This window comes from Mytilus trossulus, unplaced genomic scaffold, assembly GCF_036588685.1.
Source record: "Mytilus trossulus isolate FHL-02 unplaced genomic scaffold, PNRI_Mtr1.1.1.hap1 h1tg000070l__unscaffolded, whole genome shotgun sequence".
NCBI lineage: Eukaryota > Metazoa > Mollusca > Bivalvia > Mytilida > Mytilidae > Mytilus > Mytilus trossulus.
In genome coordinates this window covers 3,997,383-4,010,803 of record NW_026963294.1, presented here as the reverse complement: position 1 = coordinate 4,010,803, position 13,421 = coordinate 3,997,383, and the positions used below count along the sequence as shown (strand labels likewise).

Below are 13,421 nucleotides of genomic sequence, written 5' to 3'. Positions count from 1 at the left end.
TTTTACAGTACTTGATTTGTACTAAATATTTTGGTACAGAAATTATACAATATTCCATGTTTGAAAATCATAATTTAAGAGATTTGAAATAGACAAACTTTCAAAATGCTGAAAATGTAACGGTAGTAACCCAAAGTCTGTAGTACCTAAATTTAAAGTACAAATCAAGTACTGTAGGATACAGGTACCTAAATATTACAATAATTTTAAAGTAACAAAATAGTACTGAATATTAAAAGTAGATTTCCAGTACTACAGATTTTTGATACAGAAATAGTACCTATGCAAAAGTAGCTGTGTATATAGTTTGTTCTAATACTAAAGTTTTGCTGTAACATCTCTGTCCAGGGTTTTTGTGCTCACGAGCATATTTTATCATGTTGCATATATTTGTGATTTTCCCTGTCCGGAGTTTAATGGTTATCGTTTGTTTATTTGTTACATTTTTTATTCGAACATTGTTTTCTGATGAATAAAGCCATCAGTTTTTTCAACAAAGTATATCGTGTTTGCATGTTGAATCCCTGGTTCCATTAATAAGATCGCAAGTGCTCAATTGAACAAAAATACCGAATTCAGAGGAAAATACAAAAATATAGGTCTTTAAACATAACAACTTAAAACATTATAACAATCAATCAATATAACAAAGGGAAAACAACTGTCATATTCCTGGCTTAATACAGTTTTATTATTACAGTCGGAAGAAAAAAAACCTGGCGGGATTATTGTAGAGAGTACGTGTAGTTTAACATATATATTTGACAAGGACGCAAACAAAATTAACATTTGAAGTTAAAAGTAATAGCAAATTAATAACAAAAGCCATACTAGTCTACACTTTCCGGATAGTACAGATTGAGAAAAATAAGTATAAAAGGGTAAACTAATGAAAACAACATTGGAAAACAGTATACGTTTAAATTGTACCTTTTGACCCATCTTTTCAAGATCGACCAAAACCCAAGACCCCTGAAGCTGAATTCACAATAACCGAGCTACATCAACAGTCATATGATCAAAGGAAACATAATAGTAATATAACATAAAAAGCATTTTAAGGGAAACTATAAAATGAATAAACTTCCCCACATCTGCAGCACATAAAAAATATGATTTATATATACGTACTTCATGAAGGTAGAATGTGACGAACAGGAACGCAGTATAATATCACAAAACCAAGGGATGTAAGCCTTTCTACTTTACAGATGCATGTAACGAAATTAGAGACCACATCCCAACACTCTATTGATACGGAGCAAAAGAGTATAAGTAACGGACAACTGTCATCTTGCTGCCTTAAAAAAGCCGCTATATTTAAAAGTAAAACCAAAGGTCAGTTAACTGGGAGGCAAACTGGCAAAATATCCAGTTTTGACAATATCTTGGATCAAAGGTGTCAAAAAAAGAACCTTTAGAATGTAGAAACTGGAATACAATAATTGGCACGATCAAAACAAAACTGTATCCAAAAAGAAAGAAATAGAGGTAAAGAATTAATCAAATACTAGCTAAGAAAGGTATTGAATATTTGCAAAGAAACCTATAAAGATTAAAACTGATACTATCAAGAATATATCAGTATTTCAACAAAACAGCCATTTGTCATGGTATGACCAATATATACATATTAAAATTATCGAACGTTAAAATATAATTTTTTGATGAGAATGTATTTGGTTATCATTATTTAAAAAGGAATGGGAAATCTTTGTATATTTCCTGCCTCTGCTTATAGTCATATAATCAAGCAATTTGAACATAACTGCACAATTTGCATCGTTCTAACATCCGCAGAATATGCATGTTTTTACAACTGCATAAACTGATTGACTGTATATGTACGCACAAGGGTTTAACGTATTTGCAAACCACGGAGGGTGCATCTCTCTGTATTCTATATTTTGACTCTTCTTTACAAAAAAGATCTAGAATATCAGCGGAAAATAAAAAGACCTTGTTGATATCAATTTCATAGATAAGATAAGATAATACACGGTGGTCTTGACGTATAGATTCTAGGTTCTGACGTTGTTTATCATCTTAAATAGGTGTTATAGTGTTATCATTGTTTTTCTTGGTAAAATAATACTATTAATGTTTAGTCGATTTTTTGTTTTATCCATTTGTCATGGCTCAGTACTTATCGATCCCGTCATTGTGTTATGGTAATTTGTAATATTCTTCTCTTAAAGTTTTTGCTTATGTGCTTAGTCGAAATTCCGTTTTTTATTGACTTTGTTGGCATCTTTGTTTAGATTTTATAGTGATTAAAGGGGCACTAGCTACGATATATATAAAACATATAAAGTATGATTTTTTTTTGTTCAATCATTAATGAAAGTGAAATAGTGAAATAATAATTTGCTTTTATCAGCTAAAATGGTTCAATTTTATCAAATTAAGCTAATAAACATTGATAATGATCAGTTATTTACTTCCAAGTGAATACTCCGATCTCATTAAATCCGTATTCATGTGAACTCCAATTTAACCCGGTAGAAAGAGATAGAATAACGCATACAACGTCCGTGTACGGTTATTTAAAGGAAAAGAATGTCAACATTGAAAGTGAAACAAAGGTAAATAATTTGTTTGACTGATTCGATCCACAACAAATCATTCTTATAAAGGTAAAAACGACGTTTACATAAATGTTTAATCTATAATACAAAATTTAACAGAGCTATACAAATCCAAATGCACTAGTTGCTTAATCTATTTTTATCTATGTTTATGTTAACATCGCTTATATGGTCATAGAATGTCACCTCGATAGTTAATTAGATGGCGTCTTGGCTAAAATTCACACGAAACGAAGCTACATCTTATTGAGACCATGTCCTGTAAATTGTTTATTTAATACGTTTCATAGTTTTGAAAAAAATTTACATTGTTGTAAATAAAATATGAGAATTTTGGTTAAATCGATGAACATGAATTTGGCAGCTAGTGCCCTTTTAAGATTATAGCACAATGCTGACTGTTATATTGCTATTTTTGACATTTTCACCTTTTATATCTCTTTGGTTTATTCACATATTGTTGATATCATACTAATGAAAGGTTTAGCTAGCTTTAAAACCAGGTATAATTCACCATTTTCTACATACAAATATCCAGGTACCAAGTCAAGAATACAACGGCTGTTATCGATTCGTTTAATATGCATCAGCTTTTGATTTCTCCATTTCTTTATATTTTTCCGTTTTCATTTTTTCTCGGAGTTAGGTATATTTACAAACAATTGTTCGTATATTTTCACCACAAACTTTATTTACCTTTAGGTGTACATTGCAAAATATTTTAAGTTTGTCAACGCTTCAAAAATACCATTTTCTTAAGTTTCGAATTCAACTCGCACTTATCGTGCACAAAAGAATCATTTGTGACGGTCGATACGTTAAAATTTTAAATAAAGTATGAAGTTGAACATGTTGATGCCCGTTACATACTAGCAATTCCGAAAGGTTTAACCAAATACATATTATATTTTTCACTCGAAATGTAATTTGTTTCATCGCCAACGTCATATTTTTCAGTCGGTCTCCCCAAACAAGTATGATTCGTTTGCCCTTATGCACCAGGGAGGCGCCTTAAAATCTGCACACATGGTGGTCTTAATCTTGTGAGCTGGCATAGATACTACCTCGTGCTGTAAGTTGTACAGTATTTTCAGTGTTTAAACAATAATAACACTTAATAGTTTACTACCGTAGCACAAGCTTTTAAGAATGACTTTAGTTTCAGTCGTATAAAGAGGAGTGGGCGAACGTTAAAAGGATCAAGAAAATAAGAAGAAAAAAAACCTGTCTAATAATCCAGAAGTTTGTAAGTGTTATCATTCCTGTTCACTTTTCATAATAAGGATCAATAAGGAATAAAGGAAGAATAATGGGGACAATACGTAGAGGAAAACACATTTGCTTTCCTCTGGGCTTCTACGCTTGTCAGTTTCGGTGCTCTAGAATGTTGTTTTTCTTTTCTTTACAAAGTGGCTTTTCAACGTGTATATGATTGATTTCTTCCCTTGATATGGTCTTGAATTCATTTGTTTGATAACCATTTACACCACCGACATTTTATGCAATATTGTAAATAAAGTATGATGCTGTTATCTTCAGTATCCGTGATGTTTTTAGTAGTAATTTGTTACAATTATTCTGTTTTTCATGAAGCCAATAATAAATATAATTGCAGTCTTTTTTATGATAGACCATCCCAAAACAAAACAATCTAAATCATATTTTCAATTAATAATTAATTAAAAATGCTCTTCGTGAAAAAAAATAGCAGAGTGACTCTTCCATACTGGGATTCAACAGCAGATTATTTGATGACCAATAAGACGGATTCCATCCTATTTACTGAACTATTTTTGGGGAACCCAACAGGCGTTGTTTATTCAGGTCCGTTTGCATTGTGGGAGACTCCAACAAAACCAACTACGTTGTTAAGACGTGATGTAGGAGCTGTACAACGTAGCTCTCCCATTGATCCCAAAAAGTTAAAAGCTGTGTTTCGCAAAAAACACCACAGAGATATTTTAAGACGAACAACTCCAAGACGTAGTTATGCCAATTTAGAGTCTCACCATGATAGTGTTCACGAGTGGGTCGGAGGCTCTGACGGTCATATGGCAGACGCGAATTTGAGTCCGATGGATCCAGTTTTCTACATCCATCACTGTTTCATAGATTATCTTTGGGAAAAATTTAGAACACGACAAAAAAGGTTAGGAATAAATTCAGAAACTGACTATCCACAAACCACAGTACCATAACACCAACCGAATAGGCGTATGGATAATTTATTACCATCAAAAAAGAATATTGAGGGGTATAGTAATTCATTTACAAAACAAATTTATAGATATGCACCTGCCCCAACTTGTCGTAACAACTGCGGAGGAGCGATTAAAGGATTTTTGTACTGTGATAAAAGTAAAAAAGGATGTGTTTCCGGATCAAGATATGATTTTATTCCAAATGGAGGAGTAAGTCAAGTCTAGCATTATTAACCTTCAAAGGCAAAAGGAAATAGGATGGAGATTCCTTTATCTGTAAAAAATATTAAAGATTCGGATCAATCATCAACAGTATCTGGGATAACACAAGCAGTAACAGTAACTGGGATAAAACAAGCAGTAACTACACCTAGGACAATACTACATGAATTTCCAGGCATCACACCACAGCTTCCTATATCTATAAAGAGTGGAAGCAATTCATCATTCGAAAGCAAAGAGAACAGACAACTCACTCGAACTTCAACGGCTCCAACAATAACAAAAAGGTTTAAGTCTCACTTCGGTAGTCGAAGATCAAGGGGTCGAAGGTCAACTGAATTCAGTGAAATAGGCACTAATCTCAAATTTGGCTTTAGTATAAATCTGCGTCTAGGACAAGCTAAAAAGACTCCATTTAACTTTGACAATTTGGCTATGTCCCCAATAGCAATAACAAACAAACACAAGCGTAATCGAAAACCAGGACTTGATCAAATTAGAAACAAAAGAACATTTAACATCACATTCCAAACTGATGGATTTTCCTATAATGGTAAACATTTGGACTACATTTCTATAGATAAACGCACCCGTTCCTCTGAATCTATCGCTCTTATTGCCTTCATGAAGCCAATATCCGGTGAAACAAAAGCCTATGTAAGAGCGTTTGACTCCAACGGTGAAATGTGTCAACCTAGTTGTCTGGTATCAAAATCGACGTATAAGGAATGTTCGGGACTGATCAAGATTACGTCCGAATTTCCTCGTATGTACGTTAATTCATATAACGATGATGTTGATTCAGAAATAACACCGTTTCTGAGGTTCGTTTATGAAAATTAGTGACATATTTTGCCTTAAAAAGTTTTTGTATACTTGTATTTATCTCCAAAGATGCTGTGAATAGTTTGATAAATAATAATGTAACCTACCTAATTACACATATTTCCGGGCTTGAACTGACATGAGCAACACGATGGGTATCACATGATGAGCAGGATCTGCTTATCCTAATTCCAGGACAAGTGATATCAACCCATGTTTTGGTGGGGTTCGTGTTGCACAGTCTTACATTTTTAATGTCGTGTACTGTAGTTTTTTTTGGTTTTTTTTGTATTGTCCATGGCGTTTTTTTTTTACTTTATGCAACCGGTGGCATTCCCCTCTCTTTAAACAGCAATGGAAAATAGAATAATTTTCGGAATATATATTGTTTTCTAAAGTGATAATCGAAAAAAAGAAAAACAAAACAAGATAGAACTCGATCATCAGTATTACAGCAACATAATGACAAAATCCTCTAAGTGTACATCTATATATCAGTTCAACATTTTCATCAACATAAATATGTCCTTGCAATGTGTCAAGGTCTAAATCGTTCTTAATTAAAAAAAAAAAAAAGGCAGTGGGTAATTCTACAAAAACAGTTATTTTCGTTTCGCTTGACTAGCATAGTAGTAGATAACACCGACATACATTTTGTACAACAACATTGACAAACAAATCATACAAAAATAATAATGTATACGTTAAATACACCAAAAGAAACAGATAGAAATGAGATGGAGGAAGCTGTTTCTGTTGTTTTCCTAATATATAGTTAAGGAGGGTAACTTTTAAAATGAATACCAGTACAACAAGTTTGGGTTGTTAATGAAAATCATCATCAGTATACCTGTTTGCCAAAAAAAAAAGGAATTGATATTCTTGTTCATACAAATGCATGAAATTACCTCTACTCATATGACATTTAAAAAATGGTTAGTTAAGTTAGGACCTCCGTTGATACCAGTAGGAATATCAAAAATTCTAACTCTATATTCAACAAATGTATTTTCAGTGTCAAACTTTAGCATACTTATTACTTGTTTAGTGTTAAAGTCTGTTTTGATATTGGCATCATTTTAAAAAAATATTCAAAACATTCCCAGAACAATGAATTTTTACACTGATGTACCCTATTTATGGAGAGAAACTCTACGTTTTATTTTCAAGTATGTGTGTGATAAGGTGGTGTAACAGGAGGGAAAATTCTATTTTTTTCCTAGAATTTATCAGAACGAACAGTTCCAAACTTTTATTTTTTTGGTGTAAAAGCCTTTTTCTTCAATGATCTGAAACGGAAAAAATGAAAATTATTTACACATATTGCGCTACCTTAATATGATTGATAGAGATATACTTTATATGGAGTCAACTCAAGAAATTGAATCCTGTGAATTCAGGAAATATTGTGAGGTTTTATTTATTTGAATATTTCGACAAGGTGAGTATCGCAATCATAATAACTTGTAATCGATATCAGATACACAAAACAATATGTAGATTTTCTTTAAATCACAACAATGAATCTCGTATAGTTGACACTCCGTAAAAAATTACAGTAAAAAACGAACACACTAATGTTTGACTGTACATTGAGTATACCCGCATCTCTTTAGTAAACTTGTCATATAAAGCATACGGTAACAAACACGTAAGGAATATGACAGTTCTTGTCCAATCGTTTGATGTGTTTGTGCCTTTGATTTTGCCATTTGATTAGTGACTTTTCGTTTTGAATTTTCCTCGGTATTTTGTGAATTAACTTTTTTTTCACTTTATTCTAGTAATCACTTCATGCAATTTTTCCAGACACCATAAATGTATGGAGAAAACTGAATTGGAATACACTATTTTGGTAGCAGGTCATCAATGCTAAACCTTAAAACAAGGTCAAAACTTTTATTACAAAGTAGTGCCGAACGATACCAGAGGGACAGTCAATCTTTTAGATAGAAAATACACTGACAACGCCATGGTTGAAAAAAGCAGACAGACACATGTCTTTGTTTAAATCCCGTTTGATAAGTATATTATGTTACACTGTTCTGGGTTAGCCGTCACAAACGTATTTCTTTTTGCCACGTTTTTTTAAGTGCTTATCCCAAGACAGGAACCTGTAGTTCAGTAGTTGCAGTTGGGTTTCGTTAATTGTCTTGTTATAAATTAGGCCGTTAGTTTTCTCGATTGAATTGTTTCATATTTTGTCATGTCGGCAACTTTAATAGCCGACGATACGTTTTGGATTGTTTTCATTGTTGAAGGACGAAGAGTTGGCCATAATTGCTTACTAGTATCGTAGTTGACCAGAAATTTGCAAAAGGTTTAATCTAACACAGTAAGGGTAGTCTATTCATATGTTCATAATCACTAGATCATTTGAATAACTTAAGTTTTTCTATATATTTATGCTAACTATACAAATATACCTACATGTATCCGTTTATTTCTTTGATTAATAATCCAATTCTAATAAACAATTGGGAAATGATCATAATGATAAAATATAACAAACACCAGAAGACTCGGAACCCAGGAGAGGATGAAATAAAAAACTAAAGAACATTTAATATTAAATGTCTAACAGATGATTTTTCTGATCGTGGTAGACACATTGACACTACTCTAAAGTTGGATGTAAAGTTAAAAGTAATGTGTTTACCAAAACGAAGGTTCGGTCCATATATTTTGTTTGAGACGACTGGACCATTATGACGAAGTGTTATAAAATATAATAACATTTAGAATGTAATCATGATACAAAAAGTGCTGACTTGATCAAACCGATGGTCGTCTTTAGGTGTCATACCACCAATTAAAAGTCCCTATCTGTTCAACCAAATTTTGCAATTTTCACAGCTTTCTAAATATTTTACCTTGAGTTTGAACTTCATAAAAACTAGGTATATCCTGAATTGTACAGGTGTCACCTTTCTGCATGCCAATTTTCAACATACATTCAAAATCATATAAGAAAGCAGAGAGCTCCCGAAAGGAGGTACAACTAAAATAACCCCCTGGTTTTCTGGAATTCTTAAATTACGTACTATGGAGCTCAATTTTAAATGCAAACTCCTTAACAGGTAAAATTTGGCTCAAAATGGTCTTAATATATTTCTCTTTCAACCAAAAGTTTCATTTCTGCAAATTTGTTGGTTAGTTTAGGTGAACAATGACATCAAATGTACTATTTTTTGTCCGAGTAGGCCTACTTTCACATACGTTCTAAATTTGAGGGAGTAATTGGTGGTATGACACCTTTAAGGAATTCATAATTTATTTCAGACAATGAGGTCTTATTGCCTTATATTGGTTATTTATCCGGCTGCAGCGCTGATTGTAGAAGATGTATTCCCACCAAGTTTAGCAGAATGCTATTCTGGACAAGTTGACAAAAACACCACTACATATGATCTTCAAACGAGCTGTTTGGAAAACTATTTGGCTCATATGTACAAGAATACTAGCTCAACGGGTTTAGGTAAGGATGCTTTTGATTGGTTTGATTCTCTAGGCAGACAATTACATATCCGACTGAGAAGACAAGGGTACCACCGATTGCGTGTAAGGAAGGAAATTCGAACATTACGTGAAAATGAATTGGACGATTTTTTTTATGCAGTAAATGCCCTGAAAAAGGACAAGGTACGTTTATTAGTTAGTTCCCATGGTAACGAATATAAATTCAGACTTTTTGCTATTGATTTTCTCATCAAACTTGTTTGTTACAAATAGTTTATGTTAAAAGTTTAAAGAATCAAGTTAAGACAACATTAACAAATTGTACAGACGCTTGTCTTGTGTTACAAAACAAAATTACATTCGTTTACCAAAGGACCAAGTATCCGACAAAGACGAAATAACAGGAAATTAAGCAATTCTGTAAATTGATGACTGTTTAGCTATTTTTTTGTTAATGTTCTCATTAAGTAACTGTATATCAATAACCAGGTCTTCTAAGTATTCGTTGATTAATATATATATATATTCAAATGCGTTTTGTTTAAATATACTTTTTCACTCTTTTGGTCTTTAGGAAAATGTTGTTTGTGCTGTTTTTAGACCCTTCTACAACGAAATTTGTTCGACATGCACACGTATAAAAATTGCGGTTTTTATCCAACGCAGTCATAGGTTTGAACGTAGTTTTCAATTTAGACTCGTATATATATATATATATATATATATATATATATATTTTCTATATCAAAATAGTTTACTTTGTTCAGAAAATCCCTAAAGTGAAATGAATTTATTTTTTCATCATTAATTGTCATAAGGTGTAACTAGAAATCAAAATTATAATAATAGATTATAACAGGTATGTGTTTGCACCTTTCTAATTAGAGTTCAGTACTTCTCAGAGTGCATTCATCCTGTATAATTGTCAGCTGTTATCTTTAACTAAGGCTTTTCATCTAAGTAAAACACTTTCGTTTTAAATGCCAAGTCTGCATGTATGAATAGAAATAATTAGGTAATTATCTGTTATACATTTCACTCGAAATATAATTTGTTTCATCGCCAACGTCATATTTTTCAGTCGGTCTTACCGAACAAGTATGATTCCTTTGCCCTTATGCACCAGGGAGCCGCCATAACATCTGCACATGATGGTCCTAATTTTGTGAGCTGGCATAGATATTATATCGTGCTGTAAGTTATACAGTATTTTCAGTGCATACACAATAACACTTTTAAATATTTGACTACCGTAGCACCAGCTTTTAACAATGATTTTAGTTTCGGTTTTAATAAGAGGAGTGGTCGAAAAGGAACAAGAAAATAAGAAAAAAAACCTGCTTTTTCTATTGTCTAATAATCTAGAAGTTTATAAATGTTATCATTACTTTCCCCTTTTCATTTCTAAAGTTATGGAGGAATAAAGGAAGAATGATGGGGACACTACGTAGAGAAAAACACATTTGCATTCCTCTGGGCTTCTATGCTTGTTAGTTTCGGTGCTCTAGAATATTGTGTCTTTTCTTTACGAGGTAGCTTTTCAACGTGTATATGATTGATTTCTTCCCTTGATATGGTCTGGAATTCATTTGTATGATAACCATTTACACCACCGACATTTTATAAAATATTGGGCATCGATGTTTTGTAAATAAAGTAGGATGCTATTATATTCAGTATCTTGATGTTTTTAGTCGTACTTTTTTATAATTATTCTGTTTTTCATGAAGCCAATAAATAATATATTTGCAGTCTTTTTATGATAGACCATCCCGAAACAAATAGCTTTGGAATGTAGATGTTTATTCTGAAAACATTCTTTAGAATGCATGTTGCATTTTAGAAAATTATGATTCTTCAATGAAGTAAACCCATATGAATAGTCTAAAGAGAGTCACGTGTTGTTTCGTTAATTCTAAGTCACATTTTCAATTAATATGAGAGAGAGAGAGAGAGAGAGAGAGAGAGAGAGAGAGAGAGAGAGAGAGAGAAAGTATAACCTACTTATAATTTGACAAGTATCGAATTATACTAACGTTACTTTTAATAGTGTTTGTATCAACATCCCTTTTATACAGATTCGAAAATGCTCTTCGTGAAAAAAATAGCAGAGTGACTCTTCCATACTGGGATTCAACAGCAGATTATTTGATGACCAATAAGACGGATTCCATCCTATTTACTGAACTATTTTTGTGGAACCCAACAGGCGTTGTTTCTTCGGGTCCATTTGCATTGTGGGAGACTCCAACAAACCCAACTACGTTGTTAAGACGTGGTGTAGGAACTGTACAAGGTGGCTCACTCATTGATCCCAAAAAGTTAAAAGCTGTGTTTCGCAAAAAATATCACAGAGATATTTTAGGACGAACAACTCCAAGAGATAGTTATGCCAATTTAAAGTTTCACCATGATAATGTTCACGTGTGGGTGGGAGGTTCTAAGGGTCATATGGCAGACGCGAATTTGAGTCCAATGGATCCAGTTTTCTACATCCATCACTGTTTCATAGATTATCTTTGGGAAAAATTCAGAAAACGACAAAAAAGGTTAGGAATAAATTCAGAAACTGACTATCCACAAACCACAGTACCAGAACACCAACCGAATAGGCGTATGGATAATTTATTACCATCAAAAAAGAATATTGAGGGGTATAGTAATTCATTTACAAAACAAATTTATAGATATGCACCTACCCAACTTGTCGGAACAATTGTGGAGGAGCGATTAAAGGATTTTTGTTCTGTGACAGAAGTAAAAAAGGATGTGTTTCAGGATCTAGACATGATTTTATTCAAAATGGAGGATTAAGTCAAGTTGCTTATTATTACCCTTCAATGGGGAAGGGCGAACGGATTGAGATTTCAAAATTTGTTTTCGAATCTCCAGATCAATCCACAACTACTGTAACTGGGACAACACAAGCAGGGGGGCATTTACATTCACCAGACATAAAGAGTGAAAGCATTTCACCATTCGAAAGCAAAGAGAACAGACAACTCACTCGAAGTTCAACGGCACCAACAATTACAAAAAGATTTAGGTCTCACTTCGGTAGTCGAAGATCAAGGGAACGAAGGTCAACTGATTTCAGTGTCACAGGCTTTGGCTTTAGTATAAATCTGGGTCTAGGTGCTAATAAGATTTCATCCAACTTTAACAATGTGTCAATGTCCCCAATAGCAATAACAAACAAACACGATCGTAATCGAAAAGCAGAACTGGATCAGATTAAAAACAAAACAACATTTAACATTACATTTCAAACTGATGGATTTTCCTATAGTGGTAGACATTTGGACTACATTTCTATAGATGAACGCACCCGGTCCTCTGAATCTATTGTTCTTAGTGCCTTCAAGAAGCCAATATCTCGTGAAACAAAAGCATACGTAAGAGCGTACGACTCCAATGGTGTAATATGTCAACCGAGTTGTCTTGTATCAAAATCATTGTATAAGGAATGTTCGGGACTGATCAAGATTACGTCCGATTTTCCTCGAATGTACTTTGATTCATATAATGATGTGATTCATTCCAAAATAACACCGTTTCTGAGGTTCGTTTGTGAAAATTAGTGTCATATTTTCCCTCAAAAATGTTTTCTATATTAGTATTTTTCTGCAAAGATTTTGTGAATAATTTGATAATAGTTATCAAAAGTACCAGGATTATAATTCTATACGCCAGACGCGCGTTTCGTCTACATAAGACTCATCAGTGACTCTCAGATCAAAATAGTTTGAAAGCCAAACAAATACAAAGTTGAAGAGCATTGAGGACCCAAAATTCCAAAAAGTTGTGCCAAATACGGCTAAGGTTATTCATTAAGGATAAAACATAATGTAACCTACCTAATAACACATATATCCGGGCTTGGACTGACATGAACAACACGATGGGTACCACATGATGAACAGGGTTCGCTCATCCCGATCCAGGACACATGCATGTGATCAGCTCAAGTTTTGGTGTGGTTTGTGTTGCTCAGTCTTATATTTTTTTATGTCGTGTTAATGTACTGTAGTTTTTTGTTATTTTCTTTTTATTATCCATTGCGTTGTCAGTTTATTTTGACTTTTTCCAACGGTATCATTCACCTATCTTAAAGCAGCAATAAAAA

General features: G+C 33.0%; 2 pseudogenes; both read left to right on the top strand.

The window, feature by feature from the left end:
• Positions 1-1,134: 1,134 nt before the first annotated feature.
• LOC134699549 (uncharacterized) lies at positions 1,135-5,854 on the top strand (annotated as a pseudogene).
• A 3,267-nt stretch (positions 5,855-9,121) lies between these two features.
• On the top strand, positions 9,122-12,876 carry LOC134699548 (tyrosinase-like protein; annotated as a pseudogene).
• The last annotated feature ends 545 nt before the right edge of the window (positions 12,877-13,421 follow it).